Source organism: Nannobrachium achirus (genome assembly GCF_963921795.1).
Source record: "Nannobrachium achirus genome assembly, chromosome: 16".
Classification (NCBI taxonomy): Eukaryota; Metazoa; Chordata; class Actinopteri; order Myctophiformes; family Myctophidae; genus Nannobrachium; species Nannobrachium achirus.
In genome coordinates, this window is record NC_137823.1 from 20,835,346 (window position 1) to 20,858,452 (window position 23,107).

At 42.5% G+C, this 23,107-nt stretch overlaps 1 protein-coding gene across 3 annotated transcripts in view; it reads left to right on the forward strand.

Annotated features, from left to right (window-relative positions):
* Positions 1-10,353: 10,353 nt before the first annotated feature.
* Positions 10,354-23,107, forward strand: part of epb41l2 (erythrocyte membrane protein band 4.1 like 2) — a 152,575-nt gene continuing 139,821 nt past the window's right edge. For all 3 annotated transcript variants that reach the window (XM_080745240.1, XM_080745241.1, XM_080745242.1), the window contains exon 1: positions 10,354-10,478. The gene's annotated coding sequence lies outside the window, so the exon portion shown is untranslated. The remainder of the gene's footprint in view (positions 10,479-23,107) is intronic.

Genomic DNA, 23,107 nt, shown 5'->3' on the forward strand with positions numbered 1-23,107 from the left:
AGAGGGCATGAGAGAGAGAGAGAAAGAGAGAGAGAGAGGGAGAGAGAGAGGCAGAGGCAGAGATCAGATCAAGTTGTAGAGGTGTAGAGTCAAGACTGTCTCTGGGAATTACTCATGTTATTTAAGGACCATTGACCAAGCAGCAGCAGCAGCACTAGCAGGTACATTCTTCAGATTTTCATTGAATTATTTATCTTCTAGAACAGGGTTTCTCAAACCTTTACATGTCAAGGTCTTCCCTTAACTCTGACAGTGTACAAATGGAACCATTGGTTCCATTTGTACACTGTCAGAGTTACAGACTTGTATGGGTCAATTTAGACCCCTCTAAAGGAACCCACAGAGTCCCTGGAATCCACTTTGAGAACCACTGTTAGAAGGACACATAGGGTAGGCTATTGTGTTTCTCTTTCGTTTTTCTTTCAAAAAGCCATGTGTAAGTGCTAGTTGTGTTGGCACTCACACCATGTGATCTGCCTCTGTCTGTGATCTTTATAATGCATGATCCAAATCAAGTTGGTTGATTATGGTAAAGGCTTACATTTACATTTTATGTAAGGGAGAGAAACAAACTGTGTGATTATGTAAATGCCATGGCTGGAACTGTGTTGAGTAACATTGCAGGAGGTTACAGGGTCACTGCAGGCAGGCAGGAGCCTTTTATTATTTCCATAACTGTCACTTTTCAGAACAATTTGAGACGAGAGCTTAATTTTAAGGTACATTTTGCTGGCTCAACGTTGAAATGCATGCGCATTTCAGTTGTGGAGTGAGTATGCATGTGCAATGTATGGAGGTGCAGCGAAGTCCAAACAGCCAAATCATTTCAAGAATGTCAATGTACTGTATATAAGAAGATAATATTTAAGAGGTATTCGGATGAGGCCCTGTTTTCTGTTTTCAGTTAGTATCAATGGGTTTTCTTTTTTCATTGGGTTAGAGTACTTCACCCCCAAAATGACTTTTTTCTATTGATTACTCACACCATGGAGACTTGAGTTCAACAATATTGTTTTGTTTTTTGTCGCATTCCTAAGCCAAACATGGGATTATAGTAAATTTACCATGATGGTTTCCCCATCCAGTGCCATGCATTTGGATTTGGCTCCCCATCCGGAATCAATGGGGGTAAATGTACTTATTTACTACTAATAACATTTTTGTCTTAGGAATGCGACAAATACAAAAACATATTATTGAACTCAAGTCTCTATGGCATGATCAATAATCAATAGAAAAACTACTCCTTTAAAGTAGATTTTCTTATCTTTGAATATGCTGTGAAAATGTTTGCATTGACAAAAGGGGGGTAGAAGCTTAAGTTTTACACTTCATCCTTCTCCTTTTCGGACATAGCTAATGTTGTTTTTCTTCTGTTTTGCATGTTATTCTTGATTTGTCAATGTTCTAAATAAACTCATTCATTCATTCATTCATTCATTCATTCATCCATCCATCCATCCATCCATCCATCCATTCAGAACCCATGAGTTCCAAATGGATCCACTGTTGTTATTATTTTATCACAAAAGCTCTACTTTTACTTTAGGCTACAACTTACTACTTTTCAGTGGTTCGTTATTTATAAAACCCAGAGACACATTTAACCACGTTCACTTTCACTTTCAAAAATAAAAATAAGCAGATCTACAGTACAAGCAATACGTATCCCTATTCTGGGGCCAGCATTAGCCGAAAATAGTTGTCACGTTTGATGACTTTGTTTTCCACTGAATGTCCTCATTCTGCAAGTGGCCTGTGATCTACGAGCTGCTGGCTCCCGGTGGCATCCTGCTCCTATAGAGCCACCACCAGGGTCTTTTACCATCATTACCAAAGAGTCTGGGAGGGAGGAAACGCTGCTTTTATGTGGCTGCCAACATCTCTCTGACATGTGGTTGGTCGGGTTCAGGGGCGTCACAAGGGGGGGAAGTGGGACTGAGTTACTAGGGCCCAGCTATTGAAGAATTGCAGATATACAAGCTCGCAGCACGGCAAGCTTGTAGATCTGCTATTTTTGAAAAGTTGTGAAAATGTGTGCAAATCTTTGAATAGGCCTATATGTATTTTTTAAGCGAACATTTGTAACTCAAATTTTGCTTCTGGTGGGTCCTGGAACGCAATATTTTGAGATGGGGGTCCGTGGCCAAATACATTTCATTTTGGGGGTCACATGAAAGAAATTGAGCATCACTGACATGGAAACATAGGTTTTTCAAAAAACCTTAGAAGGATTTGAAAAGACTTTTTCAAGATTTTTCAAAAATAGCAGATCTACAAGCTCGTAGATCTGCTGTTTTTCAATAGTTAAAGCACAAAATAATGCGTTCCCAGTCTAAATGGGTTAAACCCCCTCCCCGGCCATATGAAGAACATTCATGGGGGGCCCGCAGTGAATCCTTGTACCCAGGGCCCAGAATTTGGTGCAACACCGCTGGTCGGGTTGGTTTGGAGTGGACTCAACTCAGTCCTTATGGTGGCAAGTTGCAACTAGGGGCCGATTCATACTCCACTTTTAGAGACAAATTTATTTCTGTTCGGTTCACAAAATCTTGGTGGCACCGAACAGCCGAATTAATGACGGTAATTCATCTCTGGCAAATAGGGCCTACATGGTCATTCTATTTGAACACATATGGACAAACCTGCACCTTGACATGAACACAGAGATTACACACATTTATCCATAAACCAAATGTAGCGATATGAAATGGAAAAGTAATTAAATCCCTCTTTCTCTTTTTTCTCGATTTGATACGATACAAAGTCAAAATCAAACTATATCATATTTAGCTGTTTGTGTTTGCATATCGATGCATATACAGTATGTCTAAGTGTCCATTCGGTTCCAATTTGTACACTCAGTTACAGACCCGTAACTCTTAAATATACCCTGGCTGGCGGTACCCGCCAGATGCCACTTTGGTAAATGGTTACTGGACCTTATTTATATGGCGCCTTTCTAGTCTTTCCGGCCCTTCAAAGCGCTTCACAATGTACCTCCCATTCACACACGGATGGCAGAGGAAACCATGCAAGGCACCAGCAACCTGCTCATCAATTAGTAGGGGTTCAGTGTCTCTCGCTCAAAATGGTAAATGGTGCATTTAATATAGCGCCTTTATCCAAGACGCTTTACAGAGATTGTGCTTTACATTCAGCCATTCACACACACACATTCATACGCCGATGCCGGAGGAAACCATGCAAGGCACCAACCTGCTCATTGGGAGTTCAGTGTCTTGCTCAAGGACTCTTCGACACTGCCTCTGGGGGATCCCGGGATCGAACTGGGAACCCTCCGTGTCCCTCCACTCTACCCCTGCCTCTAACCCGCCCCTCAAGGACACTTCAGCATGCAGCCAGGAGGAGCCGGGGAATCCAACCTGGGTTCCCAGACTGCACTCATCATGTCTAGGGATGGGACGATATGAAAGTTTCATATCACAATGATTGTAAAAAAAAAAAGAAAAATCTCGATTTACAATATTATCGCGATAATCAAAATCCATTATGCTGGGGCGGAACATTTGCCAAAAAATAGCAGATCTAGAAGCTCACGCCTTGTGAGCTTGTTGATCGGCTATTTTTTGGCAAAGACATTTGATAGAGAGTGAAAAAAAGACTGTATCAAGTATGTATATTATAAGTACCTTTTACCAATTAAAGAGGGTTTAAGTGGTACCGGATATACAGCTCTGCAAATAAAAGGTGAATTGATCCCAGTGAATTGACGGAGGACAATATCACGATGAATTAAATCTCCACGATAAACAATAATATCGCTTATCGTCTTATTCCTACTCATGTCTAGCATTATTAAAACCTGAGACCGATTCTTCAGATGCCTTCCAATTCAGTATTTCTCACACTTTTCATGCCGCGGACCCCCCATCTGAAAATGTTTTGTGCCAGCCTGCCAGGGGACCCCCAGAGGAAAAATTGTTCTAAATTTTTCAAAGCTTGTAGATCTGCTATTTTTGAGCGGTGCCAACTGCTCCTACGCCTGGTTTGTGTGTAGGAACACGGAATGTAGGCTCGCGGAATGAGCACGGAACTCCATGTAGATAACTAACGTCACGGACGGGACACAACAGCCCATACAAGGAGATATGCAGGGTGTCCAGGGACGTGCAGAGAATGTTAGAGAGGCAGAGGCTAACATTTCTAAAAGGGCCTTTTGGTGAAAATATCGAAAATGTACTATTTTCGGTGCTTGATACCACACTGAACTAAGCATAATTAAGCAAATACTGGAGATGTGGCGTATGTACGGCACACAGATTTCTACACAGAGAGGGCAATTCTTTAAACATAAGATGCTGCATTCAAGTTCAGCAGAGTTTGGACAAGGCAATTCTCTTTAATGCTGCCTTCAGGTATGGCATGGAAAGAGGGCATTTGCATTCATGGTCTGGAGAGGGCACTTTTTACAGACAGATAAAAGGGCAGGGGCTCAAGCCCCCATTGATGTCTATGTGTGCACATGTCTGCGTGTGTCTTATTTGATACCATGCAGTGCTCACTTCGCACAGGTGCGATATTTTTAATATCGAACACTGAAAACTAAAATAACACAGATGCTTTCCCGGTGGTATTAATGGATAATGTTTGTTGATACGCACTCTGTGAATCAGATCTATAGACCATAAACATATTCACTCTCACGTCATAGTTGGGAAACCCCACCCCTCCCCCACGTAAGACGCGAGAGCATAATTGTCATGTGACCATACGGTCAATAACGACATTGACGTTGAATGTGTGCAGTGATGTGAACTTATTTTCCATTGTTGATCCTCTGACCCTTTCTCTCTCTCTCTCTCCCCCTATGCACTGTGTGTGTGTGTGTGTGTGTGTGTGTGTGTGTGTGTGTGTGTGTGTGTGTGTGTGTGTGTGTGTGTGTGTGTGTGTGTGTGCGCGCGTGTGGGTGCGTGTGGGTGCATGTGTCCTATGCTGGCCTGTTGGACTTCTACGGATCGTTGGTGTCCTGCTGATGGTGAGTCCTCTGATGTAAATATTATGCTGTGATGATTTATACTCATAAAGTCATATACTGGGTATATTTTCCAATTAAACAAAGGTTATTTTTTTGAATATATAATCTTTCACTGGTAAATTTTTCACAACTAGAGGTTTGCTCACAACACACCCATACAGAGATCTCTGTATCTGTGATGTTTTGTCCCTTTTATGGCCATATGGAGATCCCTGATCATCCGTAATATATGCCCAGTTGCCCATATATGGGCATGTGATGCCGGCAGGGTTGTGTCTGGGTCATAGTGACGGGCAGCGGTGGTCCACTGGCTGACCCGCCCTCTCATTTGCCAATTTCGTCTTTTTTTTTATCCCATGATTTTGTAACCCATTTTTCACCCGGTGTCAGTTATCTAATGCAATCCTGGGCGCTACACTCCCTCTGCCAACCTGGGGAGACAACGGACTGACCTCATGCTTCCTTCTTATGCACGAGGAGTCCAATTTGCTTCTTTTCACCTGACAGGGGGGAGTTTCCCCGGATGGACGTAGCGTGTGGAAGGGACAGGTTATTCCGACCAGTTCCTTCCCCTCCATCAGGTGCACTGGCTGGCCAGGGGGAGGCAGTATAGAGACCAGGATTACTGCATGTTTTTGTGAGGGTATCTACCCTAGGAGACACGGGGAGAACATGCAAACTCCACACAGAAAGGCCCTTTCGCCAACCCCACCTAGCCAATCTTAATATAGATCCAGGATAACAATTCATGGGAACTGGAATGCTCACAACAAAACACACTCGACCCATTTGTTTCGTGGACCACTCGCCCCCAGCGGTTCTTGTATTATTAGATTTGTTTTACTGAGGATAAAGTTACGAATAAGTTTGGCGTTCGGCATAGTTTTACTGAGGTTGCATTTAGGAATAAGGTTAGGTTTAGGCATAATTTTTAGGGATGGTCCGATCAGGTTTTTTGGAACCGATCACCGAGCACCGATCACAAAAGTTTGATCACCCGATACCGATCAATCACCGATCCGATCAAGTCATTATTTATATATTATTTATATTTTCTAAATGTTAATGTTTTAACTTTAATTAATTAATTCACTCATGAATTCATTTATATATTTGCCTTATAGTTATTTACCAGCATTACTATGTATTTATTATCATAGCAGTAACTAATTATTCCTTCAGCACTGTGGAAATCAATACCCCAAAATGGCCTCAAGTGGGCATACTGAACGGCTGGTTGATCGGATGCACCGATCGGATCGGATCGGTGAATTTACCTTTTGATCTAAACCACCGATTATCGCCGATCACGCTTTGATCGGCCCGATCCGATCCATTGCCGATTGATCGGTAACATCTCTAATAATTTTACTAAGGTTACGTTTAGGAATACCTTGTGGCAACTGTTTCCGAGGTCACCGTATAGCCCTGAATGACCATAACAGGTCTGTAACTCTGAGAGTGTACACATTTGTACACAGTTAATTTGCCATGGACAAGACTAGGGATGGGACGATATGAAAATGCAATGTCACGATTATTGTGAACAAAGAGATATCCCCAACATCCTGGGGAGGAACGTTTGCCAAAAAACTGCAGATCTACAAGCTCACAACGCGTCACAACGAGACACGTTGTGAGCTTGTAGATCGGCTATTTTTTGGCGAAGAGATTATGTGAGAGTGAAAAAAATACTGTATCAAGTAGGTTCTTTCCATTTCCATTTGACCAATTATAGAGGGTTTCTATGCAGCTCGGCAAATAAAAGGTGAATTGATCCCAGTGCATGACCGAGGATAATTTCACAATAAACTTAAATATCCACTAGACGATTATTGTGAGTGTTTTTTGTCACGATAAACGATAATAGCGATTATCGTTCCAGACAAGACCAAGTATTTGCCACGTACACGTCTGTGTACGGACACATCGATGGACGATCCCTCATGTTACACAGTTTGACATCTCAAACTATCCTGTCTGTTTTCAATTAGCCTCGGAAACCCAGACCTTTAGTTTCCAATTGACCCTCCTTCTGTAATGTCAAGGTCATATCCTACAGTCATTCTACAGTGGATGTCTTCACTGTCGGTTTTGTCTTGTTGTAGCACCCCTTTTATCATCGTTTCTTGACTGCAGCCGTTTTCCAAAGCTGTCATCTCACTCATAATGACTGCTTTAGGCCTCTGTAATCATTGTGTTTGTAGTGAAGAGTCTACTGGTCATTATTTGTCCAGACTCCTCTAATGCTGCTGTTTCTGCCGTCACTCTCCACTGCAGTTTCTCAACCTGTAGGTCTGGTCCCCAATGCATGTTGTGATGTTTTTTAGCCGTTCTACAAGCTCACAACGGTCACGTTTTTTTCCTTCGGTGGGGGGTGGGGGGGTGGGGGTGGGGTGTATGTAATAATGCTGACATCTATGCTTCTGCTGCAGTTAGCATTGCTATACCTCGAGTTGTCAAGTCTGGCTGCTGGTTTACTCTATAAGCCTATTAGCTGACCTTCTACTGAGGAGCACTGTAATCTGTGTGTGTGTGTGTGTGTGTGTGTGTGTGTGTGTGTGTGTGTGTGTGTGTGTGTGTGTGTGTGTGTGTGTGTGTGTGTGTGTGTGTGTGTGTGTGTGGAATAGTAGCCATGCCTTATGTCATGCAGGGGCAGTAGGAGTAGGTGTGTGTGCTCTTTGTATTTGTATCTGTATGCATGCATGTGCGTGTGTGCGTGCACGTGCACCACTTTTAAAAGAGAATGACTCCTTTCTGTTAGTAGACCAGTGGTTTTCAACCCTTTTCACATCAAGGTCCATTATTTATTGGGCACTGGCGACCATTTGATGACATTTACCCTCTCAGACCCAAAACCTAGAATATTTTGTCCATAATTCCATGCTGTATTGTTGTTGATACCATAAGAGAGTATGTTGATCAAAATAACAATTCTTCTACATTCTCTAATTGTGTTCACTTCTTGTAAATTGATAAATGCAGATGTTTAACAATAATCGAACTCTTAAGAGTGTGAAATGAACGGGTCCATTTGGTCTCACTGTACACCCTCAACATTTGGTTACCAACTCTGCATCATTTAGCTGGGGACCACGTGGAACCCCCTCATGGACCACTGCTGTATAGTATAGTTGTTGACCATAGCCCGGCAAACCATGTGAAATCTGTCAATCTGTCTGCAGAAGACACATGATAATGTGAATTCATGTGACCGGCATGGTTTACCAGGCTAGGTAAACTCAACAGACTAGCATCAAATTACTGTTCCACTGTAACTTGCTTTACAAGATCGTGTAATCAGACGCCAAATTATTACACTTGTGTGGATCTGTACATCAACACATAGCAATTGTTATTTTTGCAACATAACAACCATTGTTTCTTCCAACAGGGAGGATCGGGTGTGCATTTTAAGCATTCTATGAAAGACACAGCGGCGTACACCGTACAAGGGGTTAGACACACTGCAAAAGAAGACAGTGCCAGACATACAATTAGAGAGGAGATCGCCCATAAATACCACCTACATGCAAATATCAGTGGGCATCACATCTTACAGTACTTGGCAGCACCACTACCATGCTTTGTTGTAAGTTCAAGGAGTTCAGAGTGCCCCTGAGGCAGCACACAGGAGAATACTCAGTGTTAAAGGAGGTGTTTGCGATATTGCTTTTGTTAAGCGTTAAAGGTGCTGTGTAAGTGATATTTTTGGTTTGAAGCACAAACTAGTAGCAGTTAAGGCTCTATATTCTGGTGTTTGTTCAGGAGTGTCCCTGTCTGTTCAGCTCTGTTGTTTGTAAACTGAAAATAGTAACGCATTTTCAGGTCAGGAATACCAACCACTTGGATTTCGAATCAGGAGAGAAAAGCCCATACATGACAAAGGGATAATAAACAAGTGCAATTGAAAGTAGAACATTGTTAATTCAACTTTAGAACATTTTTTGATTGTTTTAAAGATGTTTTGTGCATAAAATAGGGACAAACAACAGGGTGAAAGTGGTTAAAATGCTATGAAATCTTGCATAAATTCAATGAAGTGACCTATTTTGTCCGTTAGAGGGCGCTGCTTCCCCACGGTGAACAGTGCCACATCTGCAGCTAAAACACATCTCTCCAGTTCAAAACCTCCAAACGGCAAAAAAACTGACAGCTCGTTCGACCAATCACAACCCGAAATTAGATCCAAAGTGACGCCCCCTGAACCAATGAGAGCAGCGGAAAATATGTTTTCCTTTTTTCCCCCTCTTTTTGCACCGTAAGGTGGGCGGGGTTTGAGTATATGACGTCGAGCCGCGGCGCTAGATAGAAAATAGCCAACCTACAAGCCCACACGGCGTCGCCCCCCGTCATTCCTGAGGGCTTGTAGAGCGTCTGTTTTCCTGGTGCGCGACGCCGTCGTACGGACAGAGTTTAAATCAGGGCTTTAGAGAGGGAGCATATGGGATTTATGGCTCTTTGAAGTGAGCCGGATCTCTGGGCTCCGTTCCTTTCAAAGAGCCGTTAAAAAGACTGGCTCATTTTAGTTACTAGTAGGCCTAGTAGTTTACTTTGTAGATTTTTGATTATAATTAGTAATTACACTTCAACCCTATACATTTCCCCATTTGAAAAATAGCCGATCTACAAGCTCACAATTTATGGAAGTCCAAATGCCCAAGCGTCGCAGACTCGCAACGTGACACATTGTGAGCTTGTAGATCAGCTACTTTCAAAAGATTTTTCTACATTTTACTCAATGGAAAACCTGTGAAATGGGACATTCTGCATCATGAGTAGCCGGTCTATGTTCTACTATTAGTAGGCCTACATTTTTTTTACCGTTGTACTTTTACTCAACGTACATTTTGAATTCCAGACTTTTTTTCCCCTACATTGCAGTATTGATACTTTGACTTAAGTCAATAATTTATCCCCCCCCCCCCCATAGAAATTTAATACAATAAAAAATAAAAAGGAACGACTTTGATGTTATGCTTTTTCTGCTTTTGAAATTGATATTATCCTAGATAAAGTACTAGTATACTATGTTCTATCCGTCTGTCTTTAAATGTTATATGAGATAGGAAAGTGTGGTTCCTGTGGAAATAAGCCTCGGCTTTCTAGGATCTCCTTTTAGTTGACCTTGTACGAGTGATTTGTTCTGTCATGAAAGTGTACTTTGTTCTGCTGTAAACTTCTAATACATTCTTCAATCAATCAATCAAAACTCCCAATATGCGAACAGGATCCCACACCCACCGTTCATTTCAAAGAGCCGTTCAAAATACTCGAATCGTTCGCGAACGTCCCACCTCTTCAGTGGATGTGAGATTTGTGGACACACACATACACACACACGTTATTTTGTCGTGGAGAGAGAGGAGGGGACAGTTTTTGAAGGGGGACAGACAACGAAGACGAGACTATTTGAGGACACGTTGTTTTGGGGACATTAACGTTTGTTTTTCTATCTTCGTCGGGGATTCCAACCCAGGTAAAGACTTACATTTTTAACCCCTTTAAAAACCACGTGATTGTCGTGTTACATACACTACTACACCACAACAAGCAGCAAGGCTTGTTGCAGAATGCAGATGTTTTCGCTGCTTTTTGCGGGCAATTCAATTCATTCTCGGTTAGCAATAAACGTAATATAACTGTGTAACGTTGGTAGTATGAAAAAACGGGACCATATAACATTAAATGCTTCTTATTTATATCACAATCCGCTATGTATCCGATGCGGGTCTTCTTTTCTTACCTTATACCTTCCATGAAAACATATTTCATGGCGCCTCGCATCTCTCTCTCATCATCATCATCATCATCATCATCATCTCATATTTATCATGATTTACATCGTGTTTCCAACGTTTCTTGGCGTGGTTTCGGTTCATTGGTTTGGCGTGTTTTGTTGTTTTAGTAGATTTAAAGCAGGAATCTCGTCGAAGAATAGCTCTCTCTTCCACGTGTGTTTCTTTCAAACTGACTTGTCCAGTCCACAAACTGACTTGTCCAGTCCACTGTCCAGTGGACTAAAGGCAGTGGTTCTCAACCTTTTTCTTGTCAAGGACCCCCACATTGACACTTATTAGCTCACGGACCCCCCCATTTGAAAAGATAATGCCAGGGACCCCCATAAGAGAAGATTTTTACGGCTCTGGCATTGATTCTCAGCTATTTTAATGTCATGGTCCCCCAGTTTGACATGCATTTTAGGCTATGGACCCCCATTTAATGGCTTTTCTATCTCTGAGACCCCAATTTATATTGTAAACTCAATGTTAATTTAACTCTTGAGAGTGTTCAACTGGACCCTCTCTGTCACAGACCAATAAGGGTCCATTTGGTTCCTAACTATATTTTAGCTGGGGACCCCCTGGAACTCCCTCAAGGACCCCTGGGGGTCCCCGGACCCCATTTTGAGAAGCACTGGACTAAGAGACTCCTGTACTCACGCTGTTGTTGTTCCAGTCGATAGATAGACAGTAGACACAGACATCCATCCGTTTGTTTCATGTTGTCCCTGTGGATGGTTGAAAAGAATATTGTGTGATGAATGATGGCCTTCTTATAAATGCAGTCCTTCTCAAACATTTCTACGTCAAGGAAAGACCCCCCAAATTGGGGGTGTGGGGGACCCTGCCTATATGAGAAGCACTTTTTTCTTTTTAAATAGCCGAAGTAGAAATAACAAGGGTTAAAGTGGTCAAATCATGGATTTTGATAGTGTTTAGAAGAACTCATTTGGAATGGAAACCTCCCCTCAATTAACAACCCATTTAGGCCTAACCTTAGGGCTAAATCAGAAATTAGCCTACAAAACAAATATGTTGCTACATACTGTACATGTACTGTAAGCCCCTCCCAAACAGCAATATGTGTTCCCGGCCTGAATGGGTTAAGGACCTCTGGGGGTCCCCCCTAAACCCCCACTTTGAAAAGCACTGCGTCATGTGTGCCTGTAAGTGTTTCCCCTTAACACTGACAGTGTACAAATGGAACCAAATGGACCCGTCAAGGTTCATTTGGCTCCATTTGTACGCTGTCAGAGTTACAGACTTCTATGGGTCAATTTAGACCACCCTAAAGGGAACCCACAGAGTCCCCTGGAATCCACATTGAGAACCATGGTACTAAAGGATGGTTGAATCATGAATGATCGTCATAAATGTAATTTTTTTTTTTATGATTGATGCTTGTGATCTGCACCAAAGCATGCATTTCTCTTGGGGGTTGTCTTCTTAGCTGCAACACCAGATGGTTCGGCTGTTGTTTGTTTTTGTCTGAAAACGTGCTGTCTGCCTTGCTTGCTACATCGGGCTGTTGGTTGGAAGCCAAACCTAACATGGAATGTGTGTGGTTTTATTTTGTGGTATGATACTTAAATTTTACTCACACACGAGCTACAGTGTGTGGAAGAGACACTTTAGTTTAAAGTATGATAAGCAACTAGACTGTTTGGCCTAGTATTTCTTGCAAAAATGTTGTGTGGGGAAGTGAAGTAAGAGTTGTTTGTTTGATTCATGGCCACTTCCGAGCAACTCTTTGTTATCACAGATAAGATGGTTGTAGTAAAATACAAAAGGTGGCTGACTTGTTGTTTCCTGCCAAAGGACAAGATACTTTTAATATTACATCCATTGTAACTATTGGCACCAAATGTATAACTTAAAATATTTCTGTAATTTGACACTGGTTTTAAATTTGATTCAAATTGGGAAGGCCTATCATCATACGTGGTTGAAAATGTGAGGAAACGGTAGCTCGGACCAGTGCTCAAATAATAATTCATTTTTATCATAAATAACGTTGTGTATTTTTGTTTTTGTCCCGAGAGTGACCTTGATACTTGGTTGACGGCAGGAAAAAAAACACATTCTGAGATTTAGAGGATTATCAGGAAAAAAGAGCTAGGGTATATTGTTTATAAGAGACCATATCTAGGTCTCTCCAAGGGATCTGTGTGTGTGAGTGTTATTTGTGCTGCCGAGTGCCGACCCCGTTCAAATCCATCCATAGGAGCCATCATGGCTTGACAGATGGCGAGAGGCTCAACCAGTTTGCAGACGTGCAGAAAGGCAGCGAGTCGAGCAGACCGACAACTTAACTGTAGTAGCTGTTGACACCTGTGCTGTCAACTGGGCAGAAAGCGGGCCTCGAGAATTTATGCTGTGATGCACAGCAAGTCAGCTTCTTCACACATCAAGTACCTTTTGCTCAATTACTGTACCTTAAGCACAGTGCAGTTACTTCTTCTACAAAGTAACTTGTAACTAAAGCTGTCAAGTAATTGTAGTGGAGTGAAAAGTAGAACATTTCCCTCTGAGGTGTTAGTGGTGTAGAAGTATGAAGTGTTGGATTATACGTTTAGATTATTAGTACAAAATGTACATTAACCACTTAAGCTTTGTTTTATACTTTGACTTTCCGAAGGATTTTGACATTGATAGATTGATTGGATACTTTATTTAAAGTTTGAAAAAGTACAGAGTTACCGTTATACTCTTTCACTATTTTACTCGACTCTTCTTAAATAAGAACAGGCCTTTTACATAAGAGTATTTCTTATACCGTGGTATCTTTACTGCTTTTACTCGAGTAAAACAATCTGTTTACTTCTCCCGCCACTGGGCCTGACATTAATATTGCATTATCCTCATTAAAGCGTAATAAAATCAGTCTCCCTTTCCTCCCCACTCCCAAACTAAATGCATTTTCGTCATTGGCCAGCATCTCTTCCCACTTTGCTGTCTCCATGCACGTCTGTCTGACTGTGCGACGGCATGTTTGTGTGCTTTGGAATTGGGTGGAATGCAGTATTAAAGACTCGCTGGAACGCATCAGACAGACACTGAGCCAGACACCCTAATATCAGGGCAGCTGGCCATGGGCCAAGGGAGGGGTATTAACAAACGGCACCCTTCATATCTAACCGTGTGTGTGTGTGTGTGTGTGTGTGTGTGTGTGTGTGTGTGTGTGTGTGTGTGTGTGTGTGTGTGTGTGTGTGTGTGTGTGTGTGTGTGTGTGTGTGTGTGTGTGTGTGTGTGTGTGTGTGTGTGTGTGTGTGTGTGTGTGTGTGTGTGTGTGTGTGTGTGTGTGTGTGTGTGTGTGTGTGTGTGTGTGTGGCCTGCTAGTCCGTTCACATACACATGGATTAAAGTGCTCAGTCGCCGCGACGTCGTTTGGATTCCATAGAACTTAGAAGCCACCAGCATGACTTCTATGAAAGCTTGTTATGCATCGAAAATAGCTCTCAACACATGATTGAGAGCTTGAAGATCGGCAGTTTTCTATCATTATTTAACAATGGAGCATTTGAAGTGGTCAAACTAGCAACATGTTCAGAAGCGTATTTCATAAACTCTTAATCGTCTGGGATATTTTATAATAAAAGCAAAGGTTGAGGCCTCAATCTGTGATTTCTTCACCTGGTTGGCACTTAGCAGTAAGAGCAATACTACTAAAACATCATCATGTTACATTAGTGTGTGGAGGGCGTCTTTCACAAATTGACTTGGTCATACAAACATTTTCAGTCTTGACACATCTCATTTTGCTTTAATCCAAGCATACAGTATCACTCAGCATCCTGGACTTAAAGGAGTAGTTCACCCCCAAAATGACTTTTTTTCTATTGATTACTCATGCCATGGAGAGTAGAGTTCAATAATATTTTTTGGGTTTTGTCACATTCCTAAGACAAAAATTAGATTTGAGTAAATTTACCCCCATTGATTCCGGATGGGGACCCGTTTCGAAATGGGAAAATGTGATGGAACCGATTCCAGCTCCTCAAAATGTTGGATACGCCAACAACCCTCTACACCCAGCAGCAGCTCTGGGTTCCGTCGTACCACATTTGTGAGCTTGTAAATCTGCTATTTTTGGCAGTAGCGGCAGCATAACAGGATGTTGTAGAACAGTGGGAATTCTGGTAGAGTTGGCTCGCTGTCAGGCCCTTCGCTAATGAGAAGCTTTAATTGGGAGAGCCTCTGGTGTGCGAGGTTGTAGAGCTAAACGCCACGCTAAGCCCAAGCGGATGCGTGGGGCTTTCTCTTCTTTTTCTAAGCATGGCTGGCTGTCATGCTACTGACAGGGTAGTAAGCCCCCCCCTCCCTCCCTCCCTCCATGTATTATGTTGTAAAATGGCTGCCTTGTGATTTGAATATGGTCAATATACTGTAAGCTTTTGTCTCCAAACCAGTTATGATGATATACCTCTTGTGATTAAGTTTTTCCACCTGTTTCCGCGAGAATTTACTGTAGCATTATCTGTGGTACACTTCCGGAGAAGCTGACATACAAGCTCACGTCGCAGATGCAACCGTTGTGAGCTTGTAGATCACACTCGGCTGCGACGCTGGAAGCTGCCGCACACATTGGACGTTGGAAAGTTGTGGATAACATTTTTATTTTTTCTTCTTTTTTTTAACGTTATCTAGTTCACTGTTTCCCAAGCACTGGGTCGGGAGCCATTAGTTTTTTTTTATGGGTCCCTAATTTTTGTTTGCTACATTTTGAAGCAAATGCAATGTCTTTTCTAAGTAAACTAATTAATAAATAAAAGAAAAATCAAAGAAATTCCATAAATTAGAAAACAAATGTCAAAGAAGTAGTGAAAATAGCCGCCTGTGTTGTGAGCTTGTAGATCTGCGGTTTTCACTAGTTTGGGCCCCGGGGGGAAACGTCTAATTTCTCTTTCGGGTCTCGAGCTAAAAAAGTTTGGGAACCACTGATCTAGTTCAATGAGAAAACCTCTTGCCTGCATGCATGCATGACAGAAGTAATGTCAACTGTGTCATGGCTCGAGAGCCAGTGAGAGAGGAGGGGGCGGCTTTGGGGACAAAGTTTGTTTTTCTATCTCGTTGGGAATTTAACCCAGGATTATTGTGTTACATATACACACACACGCCACTATATAGCAGCAATACTAGTAGGCTGGCTGGCTTGAAGATGTTTTCGGTGCTTTTGGGGGCAAGTCCAGCGGTTGACACTAAGGTCTCGGAGGCACTTGCCAGTCGGGCAAGTACAGGTCATGTTCTACTTGCCCAAAGGTCATGCCCACTTGCCCGAAAAGTAAATTGTCTATTATAAGATGATAGATAAGATTTTAATTACCGCTCAATTTACCGCTCACCTATTTCTTTACTTTCTGGGGCTGTGGGATAAAATGTCATACCTCAGTACCTCCAAATGCCAAATACCTACATAGCTATGATTGAATATGTCTATGGTTTCACACTTGTTATTGTAGCAAGTGTGTAGCAACAGTAAAAACAGCACATTATATTAACAGTGCTCTTATTCCACAGACCAGACCAGACAGAGCGCGCTGGCCACGTTCAGGTGTTTTGACAGATATCTCATGTTGTGTTGAGTTCTCATGTTGTGTTGTGTAGACAGTTGCGTCCCCTCTCAAATGAGCACTTACCCGGTCCTGAAAGCCAACTTCACCTGCCCGAAAGTCTTATTTACCTGCCGGGGGCAGGTGGGCAAGCCGTAGTGTCAGTGCCTGAATTCTATGCATTGTTGTTATGAATAAGCGTTAAATTGCTGATACCATAACGCTGTTATTTACCTGTATAACTTCTGCAGTATGATTGTGATTATAAAAATAAGGACCATTAAAAAGCCTTGTATCAGATTCTACTTATCCGATGCATGTCTGTCTTTACTCTTTACTTGGCTTCCACGAAAACATATTTTCATGGCACCTCATCATTTGCCATCCCCCATGATATTTAACATGATGGACATCGTTGTCATGTTGTTTTCAGCGTTTCTGTTGTCGAGCCAGTGTCAAAGATGTGATCTATGGACTAGTTGCACTTCATCTGTGGCCCTATTTTAGCAGGACTTCAATGGAATCGCTGGATAGGTCCGCTGTTGCTGTTTGACCTTTTTCTCTCTTAAAAAAAAAATCAAACCTCGGTTCGAAGTGAAGCGGTGAACTTTTATTCTATGTGTTCTAGAGTTATGAACTCTGTGATCTATACATCTATACAGTTATGGACTCTGTGATCTATTCTTTCTTTATATATTCTGAATTCTACATTCTTTATATATTCTGAATGAATATATAAAGAATGGAGGGCCAAATTATCATGTGAAGCTTGACCAATCCTCAAAGTATCCATTCATCAGACCGGGAGGGACACTACACACATATTCTGGACGTACAGGACAGATACATCCTATTCATTCTGAACTGAAATGGCCATATATGGACATGAGACACACATTTTGCTTTTTGAAAAAGTCTATTCATTCTGGACTGATATTCTGGACGTACGGGACAGAAAAAACCTGTTCATTCTGGACTGGAGTGACCATATATGGACATGAGGTGACATACATTGTGTTTTTGAAAAAGCCTGTTCATTCTGGACTGAGATGACCATATATGGACATTAAACACACTTTTTTTTTTTGTTGAAAAAACTGTTCATTCTGGACTGAAATGACCATATATGGGCGTGGGACACAAAGCCACTCATTGGAAGCGGTTTTCACCGCTTCAAAAACTGACAATGTGACAAGTTCATTATACCTGAGTCTGTCCCCTTCGGCCCCTAAAATCTCTGTCACCTTGAGAGGTAGAGGCGGAGGAAAGATGGGGAGAGAGAGAGAGAGAGAGAGAGAGGGGATGAAAGGAGGTTTGGTAGGAAAGAGATTGAGGAAGAGACAGAGAGAGAGAGATTGGGGGCAGAGAGACTGAGTGAGAGTGACAGAGAGGGACATGGTGGGAGAGAGAGAGAGGGTGTGTACTGTATATGAGAGAGAGGGGGGGAGAGAGAAGGAGAGATTGCCTAACCATTCGGAAAGGCTATGGGAACATCCGTGTGTGAGTTGATGTGACAGTTCCTGTTGAAGAGACGGGGTCAGGACTGGACAACCCACACACAGATAATAACCCACATACACTCTCTCTCTGTCCCGTTCCCAGACCCAGAGTGTGTAATACTGGGGTTGAGGCTTGAGAGCACTCTCTCCTCTACATTTTGCAACGCGTTGTTGTGAGTTTTTGTACAGTCGGGAAGAACCCTCTTATCTCCATATCGTAACATTTTGTGTTCTTTTTATTAAATGAACCCCCTGCTTGATGCTACAGTGCCACACAAACGCATGAAAAAGTAGCTAAACCACAAGCTCGAAATTCTGCGCAAAGCGATGCATTTTGAGCTTTTAAGTTGGGGTTCTGCTACTTTTGCCACTTTAGAAGTTCAGTCTGAATCCAGAGTTTTGGACATACGAGGTCTCTATCTGACAGGCGATGTAGCGTTTAAGGGGTTATTTTGCAAGTGGTCATTTATTTCAGACAGGAGGAAAAAAGAGCAAAGAGCATTATGTGGACACTAGTAGAATTCGCCACAGGGGGATTGGCTACTAAAAATAAATGTTGTTTAGTTGTCATATTGATTCATGAGTGTACTGTTGTTGCTTTAGATGTAATGCTCTGGCCGCATGAGGGTCATGTGTCTTCACTGCACATCACCAGCATCAGGACATGAAACCAACATTCTTCCATGACGGCAGTGGCGGGGTCACAGTCCCAGAGTCTTACTTAACAGCACCCAACTAAAGTTGTCCATGTTGTTTAGGGATGGGACGAAGCTCAGTCGGTATAGCACTCGCCTTTCGACCAGATGGGTTTGATCGACGGCACCACCATTTCAGCGCATGAGTAGCACGGCTTGGGCACAGGTTATGCGTTATGTACTGGCAGCTGATAGTAGGTGTTGCGCTCCACCTCAGCATTCCATCTCCCAGGGGTCTAGCATTGCATTGGCTGATACCCTGGCTGATACTTGCCTCTCTTACCTACTTACTCACACGTCACGATTACTCTGGCGAAAAAAGCGATATTATCACAATAATCAAAAAATGCCCCTTTTGTTATTAAAGCAACGTTCGCCAAAAGTAGCCAGCGGATTGTAGATCTGCCATGATGCCAAGTTTGGTGAATCCGTTTTTGTAGAGTGAAATAAGCTCCTCATGGGTCTGTTTGACTCAAACAGAGGGTTTGAGTGGCAAAGTTAATTTGCATCGCAACAAAAGCGAATTCATCATAGTGTATGATGCCCAGAGGACAATTTCCCCGATAAATGAATCTCTCTGCGAAACGATTATTGTGAATGTTTTTTTTTTTATCATGATTAAAAACATCTTCATCCCATCCCTAACCATGTTACCCTGACCTGGCATCCCTACTTTGGGCATGTAACCAACTAATTAGCCATGGGAACCAACGGTGCCCGAGCCATGAGCGAGCCATGAGCGACCCCATCTATTGAACACTGAGATGTGGGCGTGGCCTTGCAAAAATGGAAATGGAAAACAGAAAATTATTGGATAAAAAGGATTCTTATTAAAGAACACGGAGGACCTGGTTAATTATAGAATGCCGGCCAGTATTTAGACAGGTGTGCGACTTTATAAGGCACTTTGCTTGTGAAATCTGAATGTTTGTGTAGTTTGTGTAGGCTTAAAGGGGAAGACCACCCATTTTCAATATTGAACTGTGTCATTAATATACCTTAGAGGAGTTGTGTGGAAATAGAAAAAAAGTTCCCCCCCTTCTGTGTTCCCTAGAACTGGAGGATTGAGTTTTGGGTTTGTATTGTAAATTACAACTTGATGACATCACACATTATACTTTACAATACAAACCCCAAAATCAATCCTCCAGTTCTAGGCAACACAGAAGGGGGGGGGACTTTTTTTCTATTTCCACACAACTCCTCTAAGGTATATTAATGACATATTTCAATATTGAAAATGGGTGGTCTTCCCCTTTAAGAAGTCACTTGTGCAAACCCATGTAAACCTGGTCCCATGCCGGTCGTGCAGCGACCGTCATGTTTCAGGGCTATATGTACTGTATGGGTGCTTGATGTACAAGACGGCACACCGCCCAGCCATGATGTTCAAGTGCACCCTCTGGCCGTGATGTTATTATGTCACAGGGACCTGCCCCCAGTCTAACCCTTGATTGCTGAGTGCCAAACATGTGGGCAACATTCTTTTTATAGTCTTTAGTATGACCCGGCCAGCAGGGCATTGAACCCTCCAATCTCGGGGCAGACACACTAACCACAAGGCCACTGGTTTTCCCCTTTGGGCTTGTCATTATAAGTGAGAATCTACTTTAAACAATGTTCTGTTGTTTTTGTTTTCCCACAAAAATTCCAAAGGCTATCCACTACAATCTGTGTTTGTTTTTTTATGTGTGGGACACAGGTGTCTAAATGCCCCACCCGGATAGCTACTTTTCATGGCTGCTTTGCGGTGACTTTTTTGTGGGGACAATGGCTTTCTTAACCCATTTAGGCCTAGAATTATTGAATGCTTTAACCAGTGAAAAATAGCAGATATACAAGCTCACAGCGCGGCACCGAGTGCCGCGCTGCAAGCTTGTAGATCTGCTATTTTTAAAAAGTCATGAAAATGTGTGCAAATCTTTGAATATATGTATTTTCAAAGCGAACGTTTTTAACTCAGATTTTGCTTCTGGGTGGTCCCTGGAACTAAATATTTTGAGATGGGGGTCCGTGGCCAAATACATATCATTTTGGGGGTCCTTCACCTGAAAAGGTTTGAGAACCACTGACATAGTAGTAGTCTCTCAAGAACAGACTAACTGAGCTCCAGTTGAAGTGAAAAGGACCTTTTCTTTGACGATGGCTGGCCAGATTGCTGACATAGAAACATAGGTTTTTCAAAGACACTTATAGAATCAGGTCAAAATTCAAATTTTCATGATTTTTCAAAAATAGCAGATCTACAAGCTTGCAGCGCGACACTCGGTGCCGCGCTGTGAGCTTGTATATCTGCTGTTTTTCAATAGTTAAAGCATAAAATAACGATACACAATAATGTGTTACCCGTTCTGAATGGTTTTAATAGAGGTCCATATTAATGTTACAGTGCCGCTGTGACCGACGTGTACCCTTTGGCTCTCAATGCAGCGCAGCGTGTCTGCGCCGCAGGACGCTGCATTCACACGCATTCAGCTCAGAGAGGCATGTACACTGTATGAATGGAAACTCTAATGCAATGTTCTGCTTATTACAGAGAGAGGTGGGGGGGGGGGGGTGGGGAAAGGGACAGCGAGGGGGATATCGTTGCTGTGGGGCTGCAGAAACCTTGTATCTCCATTATATTTCAACTTTTCACGTTTTTTCTTTTCGTTAATTGGTGCCCTGCTTCGTCATAAGTACGATGACAGTCGGAGTCGCACAAAAGTAGCAAAAAAATGCCTTTAATCTACAAGCTTGTGGATCTGCTATATTTGCGTTTCTTTCCTGTGGGTTTTATACATTTATGCTGAACCAACGAAAAGTATTAACAAGAGCTTTTGTGACTAAATAACACTGGTTCTTTATTTGTTTTACTCCTCCCATTTTCTGAAAAGTAATGGTTTTGGATATAAAAGGTTTCCACTTGACGGTGATGATGTGTGTGTGTGGGAAGATGAAGGGAGAGCGAGGGAGAAAGAGACGGGAGGAAAGCGATTGCTATCAGCTAGTGGCCTGGTCCTGCTAGAATAAATGAGAGGGAGGGAGAGAGGGATGAGGGAGAGAGGGATGAGGGAGAGAGAGAGAGAGAGATGGAGGAGAGAGAATGTGGGCCTGTGGTGTTGGCTCGTGGCCGAGCGTGGTTAAAAACAGATTAATCAGCAGAGGGTCTCTCTCCCCTCATTCTCCCACCGGCACCAAGCGCAGCAGGGTCCCACCCACCCTGCCAATACCTTTTCAAAGAGGTGGGCTGAGGCAGCACGAAAGCACAATCGGCACAATTATTACTTTTTGTGGGGCTGCTGCACGATTATGACTAAAACTGTCAAATGATTTTGCTTATGGTAGCAGTCAGGCAGAAACACCACGCGTCCAAATCAGGGGCAAATGACTCCAATACGGAAGTAAAACTTCCTATGATTGGCCGCTAGTTGCGCTGTTTTCCCCCCCGGCCGATCGCAAAAAGAATTGTTCTCCATTGGATCCCATTCATTTTCCCCTTTCGTGTTCTAACCTTAATTAACATTTTCATGAATACTTTATGGTTCCTATCGCTAGTTAAAAATTGCCTTTCAATCACCATCATATGCGTTTTATTTTAAAATAAATGAAAGTTGTGGGGGGCGTGGCCAACTAAACTGATACCAGCCGGCTGTGTTCTTCTTCGTGTGCTGTATTTCGGGAGGCTCCGACCACATTCTCCCATGTATCCCTGCGGTTGCATGTGACCGTTGGCAGCCAATAGCATCCTTTGGTGCCTTTACAATCTATGATGGCAACACCCATGCCAAGGACCCATATTGTGTCATTTGCGCTGCATAGAAACCAATGGCTTCGCTTTGTCCATATATTTTATACAGTCTATGGTCCAAATACATATCATTTTGAGGTCCTTGACATGAAAAAGTCTGAGAACCACTGGTTTTAGAAGAAGCATTTAGAAGACATTTATAGAATCGGGTCCAAAATATTCAAAGACTAGCTCAAATGTTAACGCTTTTTCAAAAATAGCAGACCTATGAGCTTGTATATCTGCTATTTTTCACTATTTTATGCTTTAAATAGTGTCGAGCAGATGAGAGCAAGGTGCAACTTAGTTTCATGATGACATCAAATTATTGTGAAACGTAAGATCCTGATTTCAGATTATTTTCGATTAATTGCGCAACAACGGCCCGTGTGTGTGTGTGTGTGTGTGCGTGTGTGTGTGTGCGTGTGTGTGTGTGTCCTTGCATCCCTAGGCTGCAATGCCAGCCTGACAGCGTGTCGCAGGTTCGAATCCCCGATCCGACGACCTTTGTTTTGCGTGTCACTTCCCATCTCTCTCGTCCATCCCTCCTGTCAGTCAGTACTGTCGTATCAATAAAAGCATCAAAGACCAAAAATACATCTAAAATAAGGAACCTAATCTGTAAATGCACCAGACATAAGAGAGAGAGGCTAAAAAAAAATCTCATTCTCAGGAATTCTCAGGATCATTCTAGGGATGGGACGATATGCGATATTATCGTTTATCGCGATAAAAAACACTCACAATAATCGTATCGTGAAGATTTAATTCATCGTGATATTGTCCTCCGTTATGCACTGGGATCAATTCACC